At 45.8% G+C, this 22,169-nt stretch overlaps 1 protein-coding gene and 1 non-coding gene across 3 annotated transcripts in view; one reads left to right on the forward strand and one right to left on the reverse strand.

Moving 5' to 3' along the window:
• Window positions 1–10,371, reverse strand: part of WDTC1 (WD and tetratricopeptide repeats 1) — a 70,979-nt gene extending 60,608 nt beyond the window's left edge. Inside the window, exon 1 of one of the 2 annotated variants that reach the window (XM_049774724.1) lies at window positions 10,061–10,371. The gene's annotated coding sequence lies outside the window, so the exon portion shown is untranslated. The remainder of the gene's footprint in view (window positions 1–10,060) is intronic. The other variant, XM_049774722.1, reaches the window with a different exon arrangement.
• A 9,734-nt stretch (window positions 10,372–20,105) lies between these two features.
• LOC126013135 (U6 spliceosomal RNA) lies at window positions 20,106–20,209 on the forward strand. Its single transcript, XR_007497465.1, has one exon. It is a non-coding gene; the product is annotated as a U6 spliceosomal RNA (small nuclear RNA).
• The last annotated feature ends 1,960 nt before the right edge of the window (window positions 20,210–22,169 follow it).

Here is a 22,169-nt window from a genome sequence, read left to right on the forward strand (position 1 = left end):
TAATAGGATGTTTGTTTTGCATATGATCAACCCAGGTTTGACTCCCAGCATTCCATATGGTTCCCTGAGCACTGCTAGGAGTAATTCCTAATGCAGAACCAGGAGTGACCCTGAACATTACTGTATGAACTAAAAAAAAAATCCGATGCATAAAGATCACTGATCACTGGAACTGGAACAACATAACAGAACTGTGCTGTGGACTTTGATGAACCTAAGTAAGCTTCAATTTCTGTGATAGTATTTCTAATGGAAGGCAGGACACAAAGAGGTTTCCAAGAAATGCTCAGAGGGTGTACAGGAGCCATCCTCAGTAACAATTAGCCAACTGGGACTGTGATAGCATTTCTTTTTTTCTTTTTCTTTTTTCTTTTTTTGTTTTTGGGCCACACCCGGCAGTACTCAGGGGTTACTGTCTGCTCAGAAATAGCTCCTGGCAGGCATGGGGGACCATATGGGACACCGGGATTCGAACCAACCACCTTTGGTCCTGGATCGGCTGCTTGCAAGGCAAACACTGCTGTGCTATCTCTCCGGGCACATGATAGCATTTCTTAACTCTATTTTCTAATTTGTAAAACAGATAATAATGCCTATCTTCAAGACTGATGAGAACAAATAAACTAATGGAAGAACAAATATACATTATGTACTACACTAAACCTTGTAAACAATAATATTTATGAACATTATAAGTATTTTACAAGTGTCATCTGACAAACTCCTTGTCATAATTAAAACAGGTGCTATTTTTTTTTTGTTTGTTTGATTTTGGGTCATACCCGGCGGCACTCGGGTTACTCCTGGCTCCACACTCAGAAATCACTCCTAGCAGGCTCGGGGGACCATATGGGATGCCAGGATTCGAACTAATGACCTTCTGCATGAAAGGTGCCTTACCTCCATGTTATCTCTTTGGCCCCAAAACAGATACTATTATTATTATTATTATTATTATTATTATTATTATTATTATTATTTAGTTTGGGGGCCACACCCGGTGGTGCTCAGGGGTTACTCCTGGCTCTGCACTCAGAAATCACTCCTGGTAGGCTTGGGGGACCATATGGGATGCCAAGTTTGTCCAGGGTGGGCCGTGTATAAGGCAAACACCCTACAGCTATGCTATCTCTCCTGCCCCAAATATTGTGTCTATTATTATCCTCATTTTACTACTAAAGAAAGGATAACTTGAGACAAGTTAGTTTCCCCCATATTGTAGTTGATAGATGGAGAAACACACTACATTGTTTAACTCTAAAGCTTAGGCATTTTGCCACTAAAAGAGTCACTATTACTATTCTTTTTTTGGTTTTAGGGTTTTGGGCCACACCGGGTGGTGCTCAGGGGTTACTCCTGGCTGTCTGCTCAGAAATAGCTCCTGGCAGGCACGGGGGACCATATGGGACACTGGGATTCGAAACAACCACCTTTGGTCCTGGATCGGCTGCTTGCAAGGCAAACGCCGCTGTGCTATCTCTCTGGGCCCACTACTACTATTCTTAATCAGAAAAAGTTCTTGGGGCCGGGAAGGTGGCGCTGGAGATAAGGTGTCTGCCTTGCAAGCGCTACCAAGGAACGGACCGCGGTTCGATCCCCCGGCGTCCCATATGGTCCCCCCAAGCCAGGGGCGATTTCTGAGCACATAGCCAGGAGTAACCCCTGAGCGTCAAACGGGTGTGGCCCAAAAACCAAAAAAAAAAAAAAAAAAAAAAAAAAAAAAGTTCAGACCATCCTGCCTAAAAGAAATTTTGTCTCTTACATTTCTTTCTTTTTTCCTCTCCTTCTCCCTCTCCCTCCCACTCCCTTTCCCACTTTCCCACTGTCACTCTCACTCTTTGTTTGTGGGACACACCCAGCAGTGCTCAGGGGTTACTCCTGGCTCTCAGCTCAGAAATCACTCCTGGCAGGCTCTGTGGACTATTGCTGCGGATACAACCAGAGTCAGCCGTGTGCAAGGCAAACTCCCTACCCACTGTACTATATCGCTCTTGCCCCATGTCTCCTACATTTCTTAGGGTTAAACTAAGAAGAAAAAAAAACTCTCATTGATTCTACTAATCTCATTTTTTTTTTTTTTTTATATTTGGGCCACACCTGACAGTGCTCAGGCATTACTTCCTGGCTCTGCACTCAGAAATCACTCCTGGCAGGCTCGGGGACCATATGGGATGCCAAGGATGGAATCTGGGTCAGGAAGGCAAATGCCCTTCCTGCTGTGCTATCACTCAGGTTCTTGATCTCAAACACTCTTTGGGGAGGGGTGGGTCACACCGGCAGTACTCAGGGGTTACTCATGGCTCTGAGCTCAGAAATCGCTCCTGGCAGGTATGGGGGACCATATGGGATGCCGGGAATCGAACCACCATCGGTCCTGGGCCAGGCCGCTTGCAAGGCAAATGCCCTACCACTCTGCTATCTCTCCAGCCCCTCTGATTTCAAACACTTTAAAAATGTATTTCGGGATGGACCAACCTATTACAAGAACAGTACCTGAGAAAGAGACATAGTTGACAGGATAGGCCTATCATCAAAGTATCTTTAAAAAATTTAATGCTTGGGCCCGGAGAGATAGCACAGCAGTGTTTGCCTTGCAAGCAGCCGATCCAGAACCAAAGCTGGTTGGTTCGAATTCCGGTGTCCCATATGGTCCCCCATGCCTGCCAGAAGCTATTTCTGAGCAGACAGCCAGGAATAACCCCTGAGCATCGCCGGGTGTGCCCCCCCCCAAAAAAATTAATGCTTTTCGGGCCTGCATGATAGTACAGCAGGGAGGTTAATACCTTGCATGATGCCAACCCGGGTCAATCCCTAGCATCCCATATGGTGCCCCAAGCCTACCAGGAGTGATTTCTGAGCACAGAGACAGTAGTAACTTCTGTACGTGACTGGGTATAGCCCAAAAACAAACAAACAAAAAACCTAAACAAACAAACAAAAAAAGAAAAATTATTTTCCATCTGAGGTTCCTGACTCAACTAAATCTATATGATACTGACTGGTTTCTCTGTGGAAATCCACCCTAGAAAATGCTTCCTTGGGGCCCGGAGAGATAGCACAGTGGTGTTTGCCTTGCAAGCAGCTGATCCAGGACCAAAGGTGGTTGGTTCGAATCCCGGTGCCCCATAGGGTCCCCTGTGCCTGCCAGGAGCTATTTCTGAGCAGACAGCCAGGAGTAACCCCTGAGCAATGCTGGGTGTGGCCCAAAAACCAAAAAAAAAAAAAAGAAAGAAAAAAAGAAAATGCTTCCCTTTTTAGAACATTTTCTGTAATATCTTTTCTGTTCAACCAAGTTCTATAACATCTTTTGAGATTTGTGAAAATTTTCTTTTTTTGCTTTTTGGGCCACACCCGGTGACACTCAGGGGTTACTTCTGGCTATGTGCTCAGAATGGGGCCACATAGTCCTGAGATAGCTAGCAGTACTCAGGACTTATTCCTGGCTCTGTACTTGGGTATCATTCCTGGCTGGGCTCTGGTAGAGGGGACTGAACCCGGATTGACCTCATACAAAGCAAGAATCCTACGCACTGTCCTATCACTCCAGTCCCTAAACCAATGAATCTGGAACTGGTTTTTTTTTTTCTAAGTCACATGCAGTTGTGCTGTATCTTTATGACTGACACAGTAGGGCCCAGTTAAGCCACCCAAACTCTAAGGTATTAACTGATGAAGCTTACCAGAAATGTCTGACTCCTATTCTAAGAGAGACTGTTGTTATGGTTTCTGTGAAAATAATTTGGAATTACAAACAAAAACAAAATTTTTCCAAAGTCTTGACCCTAAAACTGCCCTTCCAAAGAGCTCCTGAATGGCTACCTGGGTGAGGTATGATCCTGTTCTGCCTCCCATCCCAAGAAATGGGGTTAATACATCCCCAGATGGCTATAGGGAGGATTAAAGGTAATTATTCTTGGCATTCATCTCTTTCCCAGCTCTAACAGTTATGTCCCTGTTTGTTGCAATAATATATTAAAAATATAAAATGCAAACAGTGCCCATGCATCTCTTTGGTAGTGTGAGAATTTTCTTTCCACAAGCCTTTGACAATGCTTCCTATATTCCAACCTGTTGTTTCAACCTTCCTCTTATTCAGATCTTGAGTTTTTAGAGTATTAGTCACTAATGCCACAAAGCCCTTCAAGGAGTCAGTAGCTATTACTAATAGTATAAAGAATGAGTCCCAGAAGTTTTAGGGCTGCAGTCAGGCCTGAATTAACCCGAAAGAAACTAAAGCGGTAACCCTCTGCCCCCAAACCTGGTCTCTGAAGAGCAGTGAGGTTCAGGAAAAATTATATATATCATCATTTAGTCCTCATAAACCACTGTACGGTAGGAGTCACCATATGTTTCATTTCACAGATGATGATACAATCTCTGAGAAGATATATGACTTATTCGGGTCAAAGATCTAAGAGGGGGCAAATATAGAATCAAATATCATCATCCCTACCATTTTATGTGTACAACCTCCACCCAAGTGTTCAACTTGGAGCCTCATTTTCCCTGTTTGTAAGTGGGAGATATTACCTCAGATAAGATTTCTGGGGAGTCAATATTTCTGGGAGACTTATAGTAGGAATTTAACTAGCAAGGACCTGGCAACATTAAAATAAAGTTGAGTGTGGAAGACTCAACACCCTTTTTATTTTTACAAATCAAGATGGCAAGGAATTTGATATTATTTTCACAGAATAATAGAGTTTAAATTATTGAAAGAGAATTGCGGAGATAGTTTAAAAAGCTGGAACGCACGTTTGCATACTGGAAGCCCAGGGGCAATCTCTAGCAACGCATAGATCTGCTAAGTACCAAGAATGATGACCCTTGAGCACCTCTGGCCTAAAAAACAACAACCAATAAATCCCTAACATACTAAAGTATTACTTAGTCAAATTTCCTACATAGGTATGTAAACAATTCACAACTTCTGCCTTTAGCCATATTCTTAATAAGAAGTGGCTTAAGTCTTTGCTTTAATACCTTCAGTGATAGGTAACTTAATCTCTCAAGACAGTTTCTGTTTTCGTTTGATTTCAAATTTTGGGGGGCACACTTGGTAGTGAGCAGGGTTTACTCCTGACTCTGGATCAGGGATGGAGGGACCATACATGGTGCTAAGAATTGAACTGTGTGTAAGGTAAGTGTCCTATCCGCTGTACTGTTGCTCCGAGTCCCAATTTCATTTTTAGAAAGTAAAATTCTGGGGCCGGTGAGGTGGCACTAGAGGTAAGGTGTCTGCCTTGCAAGCGCTAGCCAAGGAAGGACCGCGGTTCTATCCCCCGGCGTCCCATATGGTCCCCCCAAGCCAGGGGCAATTGCTGAGCGCTTAGCCAGGAGTAATCCCTGAGCATCAAATGGGTGTGGCCCAAAAAAGCCAAAAAAAAAAAAAAGTAAAATTCTTTTTTTTTCTTTCTTTTTTTTTTTTGCCCACCCTCCCCCCCCAAAGTAAAATTCTTATCAAGAGAAAGTTTACCCTCTTGGAATTTCTGTCCTTTTATACTAGTGCTACATTCTGGAATCAAACAGAGCAAGTCCAGTTACCTTTCCACATGATAGTTCTTCAAGTATTTGAAGGCATGTATCACGTTCCCAGGTTTTTAGCTTTAGTTCTCTCAATTCTTCCTCAAATGACAGTTCCTGGGGTAGATCAATATCTCAGAGGAGACACCAGTTTGAATACCAGTCCTTTTGCCTACCTACTAACTGTGTGATCTTAGGCAAGTTATTTAACATCTCTGAAATTATTTCTTTTGTTTTGTTTTGTTTTGTTTTTGGGCCACACCCAGCGGTGCTCAGGGGTTACTCCTGGCTGTCTGCTCAGAAATAGCTCCTGGCAGGCACGGGGGATCATATGGGACACCGGGATTCGAACCAACTACCTTTGGTCCTGGATCGGCTGCTTGCAAGGCAAACACCACTGTGCTATCTCTCCGGGCCCTGAAGTTATTTCTTCAGCTGCTAGTTAACTTCCTACTATAGGCTTATCACTCTTTAGAATATATTCCAATGTATTCTCTCAAAGTACATTTTTTTGTTGTTGTTTATTGGACCAACCCAGGGGGATTGAACCGAGGTCCGTTCTAGGCTAGAATCGGCAAGGCAGACACCTTACCGCTCTGTGCCACAGCTTTAGCCCTCAAAGTACCTTTTTTAAAATGATAATGCAGTATCAAGGGAATGACTTCTGTTAGCTGCCAGTGCAGGAGTTTTTTTCTTTTGGGGGGCCACACCCACAGGCACTCAGGGTTATACCTAACTTCGCTCAGAAATTACTCCTAGCAAAGAAAGAAAGAAAGAAAGAAAGAAAGGAAGGAAGGAAGGAAGGAAGGAAGGAAGGAAGGAAGGAAGGAAGGAAGGAAGGAAGGAAGGAAGGAAGGAAGGAAGGAAGGAAGGAAGGAAGGAAGGAAGGAAGGAAGGAAGGAAGGAAGGAAGGAAGGAAGGAAGGAAGGAAGGAAGGAAGGAAGGAAGGAAGGAAGGAAGAAAGAAAGAAAGAAAGAAAGAAAGAAAGAAAGAAAGAAAGAAAGAAAGAAAGAAAGAAAGAAAGAAAGAAAGAAAGAAAGAAAGAAAGAGAAAAAGAAAAAGAAATTATTTCTAGCAGACTCAAGGGACCATATGGAATGCCAGGGATTGAACCTGGTCAGCTGCGTGCAAGGCGAATGTCTTACCTAACGTGCTGTCACTTTGGCCCAATGCTTGAGTCTTTTTTAAAGAGTATCACAGTAGCAAAGAAGAGAACACAACTGGACTGTTACATGGGTCCATCTGCAATAGCAACACAAAGATGTAGTGGAAAATCAAGGAAGAAAGAGGGAACGAAATAGGTACTGACTTAAATCATCACCAAAAAAGAAAAAGAACTGTGCACATGTGTTCCCTGGGCCCATGTGTCCATCTGTGTTGCCTGGATACATAGTGACTGAGCACAATGTCACCCACATCTCCCCTCTTGCGATGTGTATTTTCATACTGTCCTACTTTCATGCTGGTTTGTGTGCGGGGGGTCATCTCCACCTTTGGAGAAGCCTGTGCTCTTTCTTAAGAGCTTTACTCTCTCTCTCTCTCTCTCTCTCTCTCTCTCTCTCTCTCTCTCTCTCTCTCTCTCTCTCTCTGTCTTTTGGTTTTTGGGTCACACCCGGCAGAGCTTAGGGGTTACTCCTGGCTTTATGCTCAGAAATCGCTCATGGCAGGCTTGGGGGACCATATGGGATGCCGGGATTCGAACCACCATCCTTCTGCATGCAAGGCAAACGCCTTACCCCCATGCTATCTCTTCGGCCCTTCCCTCTTTCTTATCTTTTCCCTCCTCTTCCTCAGTACCTCCAAATAGAACATGTTTTTCCTTAAAAAAAAAAAAAGTTGACTATAATTCTCTAAGATCTGGGATGCACACATGGACCACATGACATAATTGTACTTAATTAAACATTGTGTGTGTGTGTGTGTGTGTGTGTGTGTGTGTGAGAGAGAGAGAGAGAGAGAGAGAGAGAGAGAGAGAGAGAGAGAGAGAGAGAGAGAGAGAGAGAGAGAGAGAGAGAGAGAGAGAGACAGGGCTTACTCCTGGCTTTGTGTTCAGGATTCATTCCTGGTGATGGAGATCAAATTTGAGTTAGCCATATGCAAGGCAAGGGGGCACCTTATCCGACCTCTCCAGCCCCACAACTAATTTTAAAAGAAAGAAAGGGGGGAAGAGCAATAGCACACCAATTAGCACAGCAATAGGGCATTTGCCTTGCATGCTGCCAACCCGATACAGATCAGGGGTTCTATCCCCAGTATCCCACATGGTCTCCTGAGCCTGCCAGGAGTGATTTCTGAGCACAGAGTCAGGAGTAACCCCTGAGCACTGCTGGGTATAGCCCAAAATCCCAAAAATGAAAAGGCAGAAAAGAAAAGAAAAGAAAAGAAAAGAAAAGAAAAGAAAAAGAAAAAAAAGAAAAGAAAAGAAAAGAAAGGAACAAGAAAGTATAGGTAGTACTCTGGGTTCCTACCAGAAGCTTGCCATGTACTTGGCTGACCCAGGTTCAATACCCAGCACCACATATGGTCCCCCTGAGCCCAGCTAGGAGTAAGCCCTGTGCAGGGGAGGGAGGAAGGGGAGAAGTTGAAGGTAAGGGAGAGAGAAAGAGAAATTAAAGAATAAGTTATAAGTTTTGGGTCTTCCTAGCAGCTGACCCCCTAAGATTCAGATATTGGCATAAGCTTCAAACTTCAGCTACATCCAGATCAACCTGATCTGAAGTACAAGTGTGTAAAAATAACTTATGTATGAGAAATACCCCTAAGTTAACATATCCAGCTAAAATTCAAAATTGGGCTGGAGACATAGTACAGAGGTTAAGTCACTTGCTTTGGACCCTGCTAGAATTGATCCCTAAACTCAAAGCCAGGAGTAAGCCGGGAGCATTACTCTGTATGACCAACAAACACATTCAAAACTGACAAACCATCAGTGTTAACACTGTTACCACGGACCCGATAGGTAGTTTAGCAGGGTGAGCATGAAGCAGATCCTGTTCAATTCCTGGTACCACATGGTCTCCCCAGTACCACCAGGAATGACCAGGAGTGGGCCAGAAGCACTGCCAGTGTACCTTAAGAGACAACCAAAAAAAAAAAAAAAATCACTACTGCTACAATAATAAAGATTATTATTCAAAAACTCTGCAAAGTTGATTCAAAGTGCCTTTACTTGAGATCTGGCTTGAACATAAGTGCTCTAAAAAAAAAAGCACAAAAGATAAGAGGGCAGCATGACAGAGCTTTGGCAGAAAAAGATTTTCCTCAGCAGCCAATGAAACAAATTACAGTGAAGAAATTCATTTGCTGGTCTTATACTACTCTACTAGTTACTCTTTGGATCAGGCCAACAGACATAACAACCTAGGTGCATTTGAAAGCCTTTTAAGAATTAACAAGAATTTAAGAATTAACAAGGAAGAACAGCTAGAACACAATCAAAGCAGAAATAGCCTGCAGTCGTTTTCCCCACAGTGAGCAGAGGCCGGCCCGCTCAAGGCCGACTGACTCTAAGGCACAGAAAGGCACTCACATACAAAAAAGCCGGGCTCCGAGTCGAGGAGATATCCTCAGAAGCATATTCTCCAAACGTATTCAGGCTGGTTGAAAAAGGAAACACTTAGCTACGCCGCTGCACCCTGATCATTCATTTTCTTCCCCGTACCTGGGAAGAACGGGGAAGCTTCTAACTCACCAACTGCGGAGGAAAACTTTCCACGTCTTTTACCACGATCCCAGGCAGTCAAAGAAAGTCCCAGCTAGCCCTTTCCTCCTAAGTATCCAGAGCTCATCTACAGAGAGAACCTGGTAGCCAGACACCTGCAGAGGAGAACCAGAGGGCACCGGCAGATTCGCCCTGCCTGGCAACTGGGGCGACCCACCACTGCAGAATGGAGCCCGCAGGCTGGCAGGCAGGCAGACAGGCTCTCTCCTCCCGCTCCACCACTCTTCCTCGTCACCCTTTCCAGATCCGGTGCCCGAAAGGGCCTTTGGACTGTGTGCTAAAGTCGCCCGCTTGGAAACACCTTGGCGGAGCAGTCCAGCTCGGTGCCAGCCTGGGCCACTGAAGGCATGTGCCGCAGCCAGAAAGCAAATCCTGGGCGGCGAGTTCGAGAGAGACAGAGAGAGGTGAGCGCAGACAGACAGACAGACTCGGAAAGCCAGCGGGAGTGAACAGGGTCACGCTTGCGCTCGGGGGCTTCCTTCCACCTGCCCCCTGAATCCTGAGAGACCCCCGCGCTCGATCGGACGGCACCCCAAAACTCCGCCAACAAGTCCACCCCGCGTCCCCACACCAGGCCCCCGGCCCACTCACTCTGCCCTCTGTCTGCCGGCGAGGCCTTGTCCCTTAGCCGGGAGGGGAGGGAAGGGACAGGCAGACACCCCAGGGTAGGGGCCCCGGCTCCCCAGGCGGGCAAGGCATGGCAGATCAGGGCAGGGGCCGGCCCAAAGCGGGGTGCCCAGGGTGCGGGCACTGCGGGAGCCCTCCGTCCTCGCTCGCCCGGGGCAGGGGCCGGCGGAAGCTCCCCTCCCGTCGTACCTGTCAGGCCTCTTCTCGGGACCGGCGGCGGCGCAACTTCAGGAACCCATGTCCGTCCAGGGGGGGAGGCCCAGCCCCGCTCCGGGGAGTGGGGGGCCCGCGGATCCCGGGAAGGGGGCCCGGGCAGCTCTACTAGCCCCTTCCCATGCTCCTCCTCAGCCCCAGCCGGCGCCTGATCGCGGCCGGACAGCGAGCGCCTCCGCCCGGCCTTGCGCACCCCACACTCGCACACACACTCGCACACTCACACTCGCGCGCGCTCTCACACACGCACCCCCTTCCCTCCTCTTTCTGTTTATCTCCTCCAGCTGTCTGGGGACCCAGGAGGAGCTCAGCACCGCGCCTGCGCCACGCAGTCTCCGCCCACCCCGCCCCGCGCCTCCCTCGCCGCCGCCGGCCACGCTACGGAAGCGGCGCCCAGGCCGTTCCCAGAATGGCGTGCTCGAGTCTCCTCCTCCCTCCCGTCCCGAGCCCGGCAACGTCCGCTGCCGGCTCCGCCCACTGACCCCGCTGGTGGGAGGGGCTTATATCACCGCCGGCCAATCGGCTTCTCGGGTGGCTTCCTAGCTGGCCAATCGGAGAGCGAGAAAGCCCGAGTGGCGCCGCGGGGCCTCTTGGGAGTTGTAGTTTCTTTTCAGTTCAAGAACACCCGCGGAGTGGGGCTCACCTCCGCCCACCCCAGTTGCCATTAGTTACCCGGACGCACCTCCCATTCACCACCACTCCCCCCCCCCCCACGTCCACTGGAAAAATTCCTCAAGGAGCTTCTGTGATCCTTCTCCCTGATACGCACTTTTCCTTTGCCCTTAAGGACTGGAGAGTCTCCTAGAACGCCTTCAGTACTTCAGATCCCCTGAAATGTGGTGAACCTCAGGGTGGGCCCTAGTCTTAAAGCTTTCCTAAGCTAGGAGGCTGCTCTAGTGGCACCTTCCACGCTCTTGCCTCCTGAGTTTGAGAAAGCGAATACGAAGAAATCAGCCCTTCAGAAACTGGCCGACAAGAGAGGTTACTCTGGGAACCTTCAGGCAAGTGTGGGGAGAACCAAATTCCTTCGGAATCTGTGGCAGGTACTGCTGGAACACGTCGTAGGAGGAGCAACGGTTCCTGTCTCGCCAATTCCCGAGTGTTCTTAATAATAAGGAAGTTCCCAAAGTGCCAGCGGACGCGCACGCCTATTTTGTACTTTATTTTATTTTATTTTTTAGGTGAGGTGCCGAAAGTCAAAAAAGAAAGATATTGCCAGCATCTTCTAACACTGGAACTGCAAACTTAAAGCACATAGAATGCCATTTTCTTTTTTTTTTTTCTTTTGTTTTGTTATAATGCCATTTTCTTGATGACGATAGTTTGTTTTCTATTGAGCATATACTGTGCATTGCTTTAGAGCTCTTTAGACGACTATTACTATATTTACTTTGCAGAAAAGGAAGTGGGCATAAAGAAGTTAAAGGCAGTTTGACCAAGGTCACCTATATGAAAAGGAAGCCCAACTTAAACCTAGATACTCCTGACAGAGTCTGAGATTTGCAGTCGTTGTGGGGACATTGCAGACCTGCAGACCGTTCTGAGGTGGAGGTCAGAAAGTGATCTAAGGAATCAAACCCAGGACCTAGCATATACAAGATAATGTGTTCAGAGCTGGAACCATTTTCTACAGTGAGTGGGTAAGGCTTTTGCTTTGCAAGCAGCTGACCTAGGTTCTATCTCCCACAATCAGTGATCCTGGAAGAGCTCCATCAGGAGTGATCCCTGAACAGCCCTTAGCAAACCCGATGTGTCACCAAAACCAACCAGGAAAAAAATATTGCTCTGTCACTTTGAGACATATCCCAGACTTAAGAGTCTGAGCTTTTGAACATTTTCTGCCCCTCCACTATGACCAGACAGCACATATCTTCAGGAAAAACTGGCTTGTCCTAGGCTTGTTTGTTTATTTGTTTGATAGTGGGACCACACCCAGCTGGGCTCAGCTGATTAAGACTCCTGGCTCTCTGTATTCATTGATCTCTCAGGCCATGCTCAGGTACTTATCCCATGTTTAAATTCCACGTGTTGGGGCTGAAGCGATAGCATAGCGGTAGGGCATTTGCCTTGTACGTGGCCAACTCCTGACGGACCAAATTGGATTCCCGGCATCCCATATGGTACCCCGAGTCTGCCAGGAGCGACTTCTGAGTGCAGAGCCAGGAGTAACCCCTGAGCTCGCCAGGTGTGATCCAAAACCAAATAAATTCTATGTGTTACTAGTTTATTCCTGCTTCTGCTCACATCAGTAATAGTCTGTGAGCTCCCAAATGACCTTTTTTCCCATGTTTCTAGGGGTTAGAATTGTGAATTCAGTTTTGTGTAAAGCCTGTCTACTAAAAATATTATGGACCATTCCTTCTCATCTTGTTCCTACGCAGTACAAAAATTTCAGAGACTTTGGGACAAGAATTCTTTGAGGGGCCGGAGAGATATCACAGCAGCAGAGCATTTGCCTTGCATGTAGCCAACCCAGGACGAACAGTGGTTCGAATCCCAGCATCCCATATCATCCCCCGAGCCTGCCAGGAGTGACTTCTGAGGGCAGAGCCAGGAGTAACCCCTGAGCAGTGCCAGGTGTGGCCAAAAAAGCAAAAACAAAACAAAAAGACTGCTTTGAGAAAATATATCCAATATATCTAGTTTCTAGGTTTATGTTGAAAGCCTTTTAATTAAGTTTACTGAGTCAATTAAATAAAATATGATCATTTATTAAACACCATGGGAGGTATTTACCAATAAATTAGGCAATAGTCTCACATCACATAGCAAGTGATACAGATGGGATTAAAAGCCATATTGAGGGACCGGAGAGATGGCATGGAGATAGGGCGTTTCCCTTGCATGCAGAAGGACAGTGGTTGGAATCCCGGCATCTCATATGGTCCCCCGAGCCTGCCAGGAGAGATTTCTAAGCATAGAGCCAGGAGTAACCCCTGAGCACTGCTGGGTGTGACCCAAAAAGACCAAAAACAAACAAACAAACAAACAAAAACCCCCAAAAACCAAAAACCATACTGAATCCTGAACCCCTACATACACATCTTTAATTATTTTTCCCCTTCCCTTCCTGTGTTGTTGCAATGATGAGGGGTCACATGCTTGGTTGTGATACACCAGAACCTATACCCTTTGTTATGATGCAGAGACCCTAAATGATAGTGCCAACTGGATCACACTTGGTATGTGGGATGAAACTAAGGATCTAATGCAATACACAATCTCCTGCCTCCACAGCAGGTGCTCCACAACTAAGCCCACACCCCAAGACCTAGAAATCCTAATTTTTTTTTTTGGTTTTTGGTTCACACCTGGCAGTGCTCCTGGCTCTAGGCTCAGAAATTGTCCCTGGCAGGCTCGGGGGACCATATGAGATGCCGGGATTCGAACCACCGACTTTCTGCACGCAAGGCAAACGCCTTACCTCCATGCTATCTCTCAGCCCCCAAAAATCCTATTTTTAACCCTTGTTCTGTGTTGGCAATACCACAGAGGAGCTTAAAAATTGCTCCAAAGGGCCGGAGAGATAGTATGGAGGTAAGGCATTTGACTTCCATGCAGAAGGACAGTGGTTCAAATCCCGGCATCCCATATGGTCCCCCGAGCCTACCAGGAAGGATTTCTGAGCAGAGTCAGGAGTAACGTCTGAGTGCTGCCGGGTGTGACACAAAAAACAAAAACAAAAACAAAAAAATTGCTCCAAAATAAGAGTAATTTTCTGTGTCTCCTAGCACAATTTCTGATACATAGGTAACAGAATACAGTAGATATTTGTCTGAACATAGTATCTACAGTTACTATTTATTATTTTATTCCAGGTGTTGACGACCTTTCATTCTCAACATGTATGAATATATATAGATATGACATTTATATATATATATATTGCAGATATGCACATGTGTATGTACCTACATGCATCCATGCACATGAATCTGTACATGTTTCTATGCATTCGTACATATATATAAACTAATTTGATTCTTGCAACCATATTATAGCTTAGGTATTAGTCTTACTCCCATCCTATATAGTTGAAAACAGATAATTTTTGGGGAGTCGCACCCAGTGGAGTAACCTAGGAGTTCCTCCTTGCTCTGTGCTCAGAATTGCTCCTAGCAGGCTCGGGAGACCATATGGATTTCCCGGATTTGAACCACTATCCATTCTGGGTCGCTGAGTGCAAGGTAAACGCCCTTCCCGATGTGCTATCTCTCAGGCCCTGAAAAAAGATACTTAAAGATACTCAAAGAAGAATTAAGTTCATGGGGCCAGAGAGATAGCACAGCGGTGGGGCTTTTGCCTTGAATGTGGCTGACCCGGGAGGGGCCCAGTTCAGTTCTGGCTTCCCATATGGTCCCCCAGCCTGCCAGGGGTGATTTCTGAGTGCAGAGCCAGGAGTGACTCCTGAGCACCGCTGAGTGTGGACCAGAAACCAATCAATCAATTAATAAATAAATAAGGTTAAAAAATAGAGTAATTAAGTTTAGAATTCCTGAGGTCCTGGGATATGACTTCATGATAGAACACATCCCAAAGGTAAGATGCAGGGTTCAGTCCCTGGTACCACAGAAACAAATGATCGGGCCCGGAGAGATAGCACAGCGGTGTTTGCCCTGCAAGCAGCCGATCCAGGACCAAAGGTGGTTGGTTCGAATCCCGGTGTCCCATATGGTCCCCCGTGCCTGCCAGGAGCTATTTCTGAGCAGACAGCCAGGAGTAACACCTGAGCACCACCGGGTGTGGCCCAAAAAAACAAAAAAATAAAAATAAATAAAAAAAAGAAACAAATGATCTCTCCTAGAATCAGACATCCCTTTCTGTAATGGCCCCAAATGCAGTATTCCAGGTGGGTTTGAAGCAAGGGTTGCTGCATTAAGTAATCTAAACAAAGCTGAGAGTGATATACACGTGGCTGTAAGCAATCTGTCTCATCAAGCTCAGAGAGAGAGCTGCCTGCCAGAACTGCAGTATTTATTGAGAACAGAGACCACCCCAGGGTGTGAGAGTGAGCACAGAAGGTGCTGAGCTAATTCTACCCAGGTCTGCTTGAGATATGTAAAATATGATAAAACCAGGGTTGGTCTTTGTTTTGGGTGAAACCAAGTTGTAAACCAACATCTCTCAGGCATAGATATTTTCAGATCAATTTTAAAAGAGTAATTTTTTAAAAAAAATTTGGGCCACATTCGGTGACACTCAGGGGTTACTCCTGGCTATGTGCTCAGAAATCACTCCTGGCTTGCGGGACCATATGAGACGCCAGGGGATCAAACCGCGGTCCATCCTAGGTTAGCTAGGTTAAGGCAGACATCTTACCGCTTGCACCACCACTCTGGCCCCTAAAAGAGCAATTTTTATTTGTTTTGCCACGCCCAGCCAGGGTTCTCAAACTCAATTTACCTGCGGGCCTCAAGAGGCAAAGTCGGGGTGATCCTTGAGTGCAAAGTCAGTAGGAAGCCTTGAACATTGAGGAGTGTGACCCAAACAACTAAAACAAAACAAAGCAAAAAAAGATTCCTCTAGGGCAGGGCCACAAAATGTTGTACGGAGGGCCGTTTGCGGCCCGTGGGCCGTGAGTTTGAGACCCCTAATAGGGGTTGCTCTTGGCTCTGTACTCAAGGATCACCCCGGTGAACTCGGGGGGAGGGGGCATATAAGATGCCAGGGATTGAACCTAGGATGGCTGTGGTGCAAGGCAAATGCCCTACCTGCTGTACTACCTCTCCAGTTCCCTAAAAGAGCACTTTCTAACCTACAGACCCAGACTATTTGGGTTTTTTTTTGGGGGGGTTTTACACCCGGCGGTGCTCAGGGGTTACTCCTGGCTGTCTGCTCAGAAATAGCTCCTGGCAGGCACGGGGGACCATATGGGACACCGGGATTCGAACCAACCACCTTTGGTCCTGGATCGGCTGCTTGCAAGGCAAACGCCGCTGTGCTATCTCTCCCGGCCCAGACCCAGACTATTTGAAAAGTTCTAGTTCCCTATCTTTGGTAATATTTAATTATATGATGTATAATCATAAGCCCAGCATATTATAGAAATATTAACTTTATTAGATATTAATATTAATTTTATTAGATACTGAATTAAGCAGTCAATTCCAATATTCTATTATTTGGCTTCTGTGAGCATACACATATTATTTCAATAAGCTGGTGGCAATGAATGTAGCTCTTTTTATTTCTCCTAAGAGCACCATATGGTGCTCCAACTGACTACCAACTCTGTAGAATGGAGTCAGTGATAGCATCAATTCACCTCCTGATTGGACTCCCGGGCAAAAAGACATATTCAACCTGAATTTGAAGATACTGGCATTTCATAGTCCAGTAATTCTGTTACACATGTGCATGGAGACATGTATAAGGCTATTACTCCCACACCTAACAGGATGGTAAAAAATGTCAAAAATTGGGACCAGGAATATGGGACATGACTGATTTCAGTTTAATCTCTGGCACCATACATGGCCACAAGCAAACCAGAGTGATCATTGAGCACAGAGGTAGAAATAAGCCTTGAGCATCAGTGAGTGTGCCCCTGCCAAAAAACTCAAATATCAAAACAACCTAATCTGTAGGGGGATGGGTGGATTTAGTCCATACAGTGAAGTACTACATAATCAATTAAAAATTTAGGCAATTGTCATGTTCCCACTGGGCCAGCTCCATAGCCTCACTCTCCTCGAAAGAGATGTAAACCAAGCCTTAAAAAAAAATCCTAGCTGGAGCTGGAGAGATAACTTGGAAGTAAAGCATTTGCCTTGCATGTAGAAGGACGGTGGTTCGAATCCCATATGGTCCCATATGGTCCCCCAAACTTGCCAGGAGCAATTTCTGAGCATACAGCCAAAAGTAATCCCTGAGCGTTGCTGGGTGTGACCCAAAAACAAAACAAAACAAAACAAATTATGGCTGGAGCCAGAGAGCTAGCATGGAAGTAAAGCATTTGCCTTGCACGCAAAAGGTCAGTGGTTCGAATTCCAGTATCTCTTATGGTCCCCCAAGCCTGCCAGGAGCGATTTCTGAGCATAGAGCCAGAAGTAACCACTGAACGCTGCCGGGTGTGACCCAAAAACAAACAAACAAAATAAATCATGGCTATACCAGCCACACAGCAGAAAACTGACATTCTGGGAGGAAAGGGCACGCCAAGCTCCCCCTACCCCCCAACACCATCCTCTTTTGGGAAGCCTAACAGTTGAGAATACACCCCACAAAAGCTGCAACATTAGTAATAGTGCTTTGAATTTCTGGACAACTTTATTTGTTTGATACTGTCAACCCTATAAGAACAAACCAATTTTACAACATAGACAGCTAATAAGTTCTTACTAAATCTTTTGTTTTGTTTTTGTTTTTGTTTTTGTTTTCGGGCCACATCCATCTGATGCTCAGGGGTTACTCCTGGCTAAGGGCTCAGAAATTACCCCTGGCTTGGGGGGACCATATGGGACGCCGGGGGATCGAACCGCGGTGGCGATCTTTCCTTGGCTAGCGCTTGCAAGGCAGATACCTTACCTCAAGCGCCACCTCGCCGGCCCCCTTACTAAATCTTTTGCCATTATATTAATGACTTCATTGGAGATAAAAAAAAGATTTCACAAATTAGCTTGTCACTGTGCTTCTCTCTCTCTCTCTCTCTCTCTCTCTCTCTCTCTCTCTCTCTCTCTCTCTCTCTCTCTCTCTCTCTCTCTCTCTCTCTCTCTCTCTTTGTTTTTGGATTTTGGGTCACACCTGGCAGCACTCAGGGGTTACTCCTGGCTCTATGTTCAGAAATCGCTCCTGGCAGGCTCAGGGGACCATATGGGATGCCGGGATTCAAACCACTGACCTTCTGCATGAAAGGCAAATGCCTTACCTCCATGCTATCTCTCCTGTCCCCTCTTTTTTTCTCTTATTAAAATTTCTTCTCTTCTTTTTTATTTTTCTTTCTATTCTTTTTATTTATTTATTTATTTTTTTGGTTTTTGGGCCACACCCGGTGACGCTCAGGGGTTCCTCCTGGCTATGCGCTCAGAAGTCGACTGCTCCTGGCTTGGGGGACCATATGGGACGCCCGGGGGATCGAACCGCGGTCCGTCCGAGGCTAGCGCAGGCAAGGCAGGCACCTTACCTTTAGCGCCACCGCCTGGCCCCTCTTTCTATTCTTTTTAAAATAACTTTGCTCTCATTTATTGGAAAACATAGACAACTATGTGATACATTTTCTTTAAATAAAGTAAAATTTCTTCTTTTTTCTTTCCTTTTTTTTTTTTTTTTTTTTTTTATTAGTTTTTGGGTCACACCCAGCAGTGCTCAGGGGTTACTCCTGGCTGTCTGCTCAGAAATAGCTCCTGGCAGGCACGGGGGACCATATGGGACACTGGGATTCGAACCAACCACCTTTGGTCCTGGATCGGCTGCTTGCAAGGCAAACGCCGCTGTGCTATCTCTCCGGGCCCTCCTTTTTTTTTTTGTTTTTTTGTTTTTTTAGTTTTTTGGTCACACCTGGCAGCACTCAGGGGTTACCACCGTCCTTCTGCATGCAAGGCAAATGCCCTACCTCCATGCTATCTCTCCTGCCCCTATTTATTTATTTTGGGTTTGGGGTTTTGGGTCACACCCAGCAGCCTCTCAGGGGTTACTCCTGGCTTGGCTCATAGAAATTGCTCCTGGCGGGGCCGGAGAGATAGCATGGAGGTAAGGCGTTTGCCTTTCATGCAGGAGGTCATCGGTTCGAATCCCGGCGCCCCATATGGTCCCCTGTGCCTGCCAGGAGCAATTTCTGAGCCTGGAGCCAGGAATAACCCCTGAGCACTGCCAGGTGTGACCCAAAAACCAAAAAAAAAAAAAAAAAAAAAAGAAATTGCTCCTGGCAGGCACAGAGGACCATAAGAGATGCTGGGATTTGAACCACTGTCTGTCCTGGATCGGCCACATTCAAGGCAAACACTGTACTATAGCTCTGGCCTCTAAATAACATAAACATTTATAAAAATATTCAAGGGTATGGGACTGGAGAGATAGCATGGAGATAAGGCGTTTACCTTTCATACAGAAGGACGGTGGTTCGAATCCCGGCATCCCATATAGTACCCCAAGCCTGCCAGGAGCGATTTCTGAGTGGAGAGCCAGGAGTAACCCCTGAGCACTGCCGGGTGTGTGACCCAAAAACCAAAAAAAAGAAAAAAAATTCAAGGGTGGTGGCTTGAAGGTGATTATTGCAATTAGTTTAATGGCTCAGCATAACTCATTACTACTTTTTTCTATTCCAATACCTTTGATTTTGGTTTTGTTTCTTTTATTTATTATTAAAAAAATTTAGGGGGTCGCACCCGCTGTACTCAGGGCTTACTCCTGGCTCTATGCTCAGAAATTACTCCTGGCAGGCTCAGGGGACCATATGGGATGCTAGGAATCAAACCACCATTAGTCCTGGGTCAGTCGCATGCAAGGCAAACACCCTATCACTGTGCTATCTCTCCGGCTCCTGGTTTTGTTTCTTAACTTTTTTGTTTTTGTTTTTTTTTTATTTTGTTCTTTTGGGGGGTCACACCCAGCAGCCTTTAGGGGTTACTCCTGGCTCTACACTCAGAAATCGCTCCTGGCAGGCTCGGGGGAACACATAGGATGCTGGGATTCAAACCACCGTCCTTCTGCATGCAAGGCAAATGCCTTACCTCCATGCTGTCTCTCTGGCCCCATTGTTTCTTAACTTTTTACTGTAATAACAAAATGGCTGTATATTACATATTTATTCAAGGCAATAAGGAAAGGAGAGGAAAGGAGAACAGCATTAGCTACCTTGGAGCAATAGTATAGTATAGTTTAGGGAGCTTGTTTTGCATGCAGCAGACCTGGCTTCTATCTCTGACATAATAAATGGTCCTATAAGCACTTATAGGAATGATCTTTGAGCACAGAGCCAAGAGTAGCACCACAGATTGTGGTCTCAAAATCATCACCTTTTCCTCAACCTGCATGCACACCACTATTCATCGCAGCACTCAGTACAATAGTTGAGTTGGAATCAGTGCTCGCTTCAGCAGCACATATGCTAAAATTGGAATAATACAGAGATTAGCATGGCCCCTGCGCAAGGATGACATGCAAATTTGTGAAGCATTCCATATTTAAAAAAAAAGAGTTGGAATCAACCTAAATGTCCCATCAGCGATGAGTGGATCATGAAGATGTGGTACATATATACAAGAGAAAGTATTTTGCTGCAACTCGGATGGAATTGAAAGATATCATGTTAAATGAAATAAGCCAGAAGAAGGATAAATACAGGAAGATATCACTTATATGTGGTATTTCTTTTTGTTGTTGTTGTTTTTGTTTTTGGGCCACACCCGGCATTGCTCAGGGGTTACTCCTGGCTGTCTGCTCAGAAATAGCTCCTGGCAGGCACGGGGGACCATATGGGACACCGGGACTTGAACCAACCACCTTTGGTCCTGGATCGGCTGCTTGCAAGGCAAAAGTCGCTGTGCTATCTCTCCGGGGCCTATATGTGGTATTTCTAATAATTGCACGAAGGAATGCAATGGTTTAAACAGGGACTGTCTAGAACACTCTTGGCTCCAAAATATAGTAAGGAGAAGAAAAGAAATTGGAAAAGAAATTGGAGGAGGAAAAAGATAGATGTGAAATAATGAGGGACATTTGTTACTCGACTTAAATGCATTGGTGGTATTATAGAAAAACAGAACTAAATATCTAAACCTTGGAGTCAACAACAATAAAATCATGAGACCTAAACTTTTAGCAATTAAACTTAAAAGGGAGGGCCAAATTGGGACCGGAGCAATAGCACAGTGGTAAGGCATTTGCCTCGCATGTGGCCTACACAGGACAAACCTGGTTCGATTCCTGTCATCCCATACGGTCTCCCGAGCCTGCCAGGAGCGATTTCTGAGCACAGAGCCAGGAGTAACCCCTGAGTACCGCCGAATGTGACCCTTCTCCCACCTCCCCCCATAAAAGCAAAAAAAAAAAAAAAAAAAGATAGCATAGCAGTAGGGCATTTGCCTTGCACACAGCTAACCTGAGATGAACCTAGGTTTAATTTCCAGTATCCCATAAGGTCCGCTGAGTCTGCCAGGAGCGATTTCTGAGCACATAGCCAAGAGTAACCCCTGAGCAGCACCAGGTGTGGCCAAAAACAAACAAAAACAAAATAAATCAACAGAAAAAATTGTATATCTAAAACAATTATGAATAATTTTGAAAATCACACTGCTTTAAATATTTAATAAAAATAAAAAGAAAACCACGGCTTTGGCCTTGGAGAAATAAACACCAGGGCTTTAACAACCTGTCTTGCAAGTGCATGATCATGAGTTGAACTCCCCAGGATCCCACATGTGTGAAGCAGAATTCAGATACCTCTGCTATCTGTGACACCAGGCACTGTGATTTCCAGCTGTACTGCAGCCAAGTGTGAGCGTGTGAGCATTACAAGTAAAAAGATGCACCAGTCTCAAACTGGTGTGGCCTTTTCTGAACACTTGTGTGCGCATCACCATTACTTGTGGTCTTCAATTCAGATTGCAAGCTCTGGAGAGCATGTGTCCAAGCACAGTCACTAAGGGAGTGGAAACCTTAGTGAGCACCATAGTAATGTATGTGAACACCACAATCTGATGTGTGCCCCAAGATGTGTTGTCACAGTGAGCATCACAGCTAAAAATTTGTAAGCACCCAAGTTAGGCATCAGTGCCACTTGGTCTCAGCAGTCCATTAATAATAATAATAATAATAATAATAATAATAACAACAACAATAGCAACAGCAACAACAACAACAATAGCCAGAAAGAAAATGCAGAGGAAGGATAGGAGGAAAGAGGAAAAAATTGAATAGAGACCAGAGAGATAGAAGAGCAAGTACTTATATGCTTTCCTTGCATGCAGTTGATCTGGGTTCTATCTCCTGCTTCTCATGTGGTCCCTGAGCCCACTAGAAATGATCATGGAGGGGCCAGAGCAGTGGTGCAGGGTGTAAAGCATCTGCCTTGTGTGAACTAGCCTAGGACTGACTGTGGTTCGATCCCCCTCGTGTTCCATATGGTCCCCCGAGCCAGGAGCGATTT

Source organism: Suncus etruscus, chromosome 6, assembly GCF_024139225.1.
Source record: "Suncus etruscus isolate mSunEtr1 chromosome 6, mSunEtr1.pri.cur, whole genome shotgun sequence".
Taxonomy (NCBI): domain Eukaryota; kingdom Metazoa; phylum Chordata; class Mammalia; order Eulipotyphla; family Soricidae; genus Suncus; species Suncus etruscus.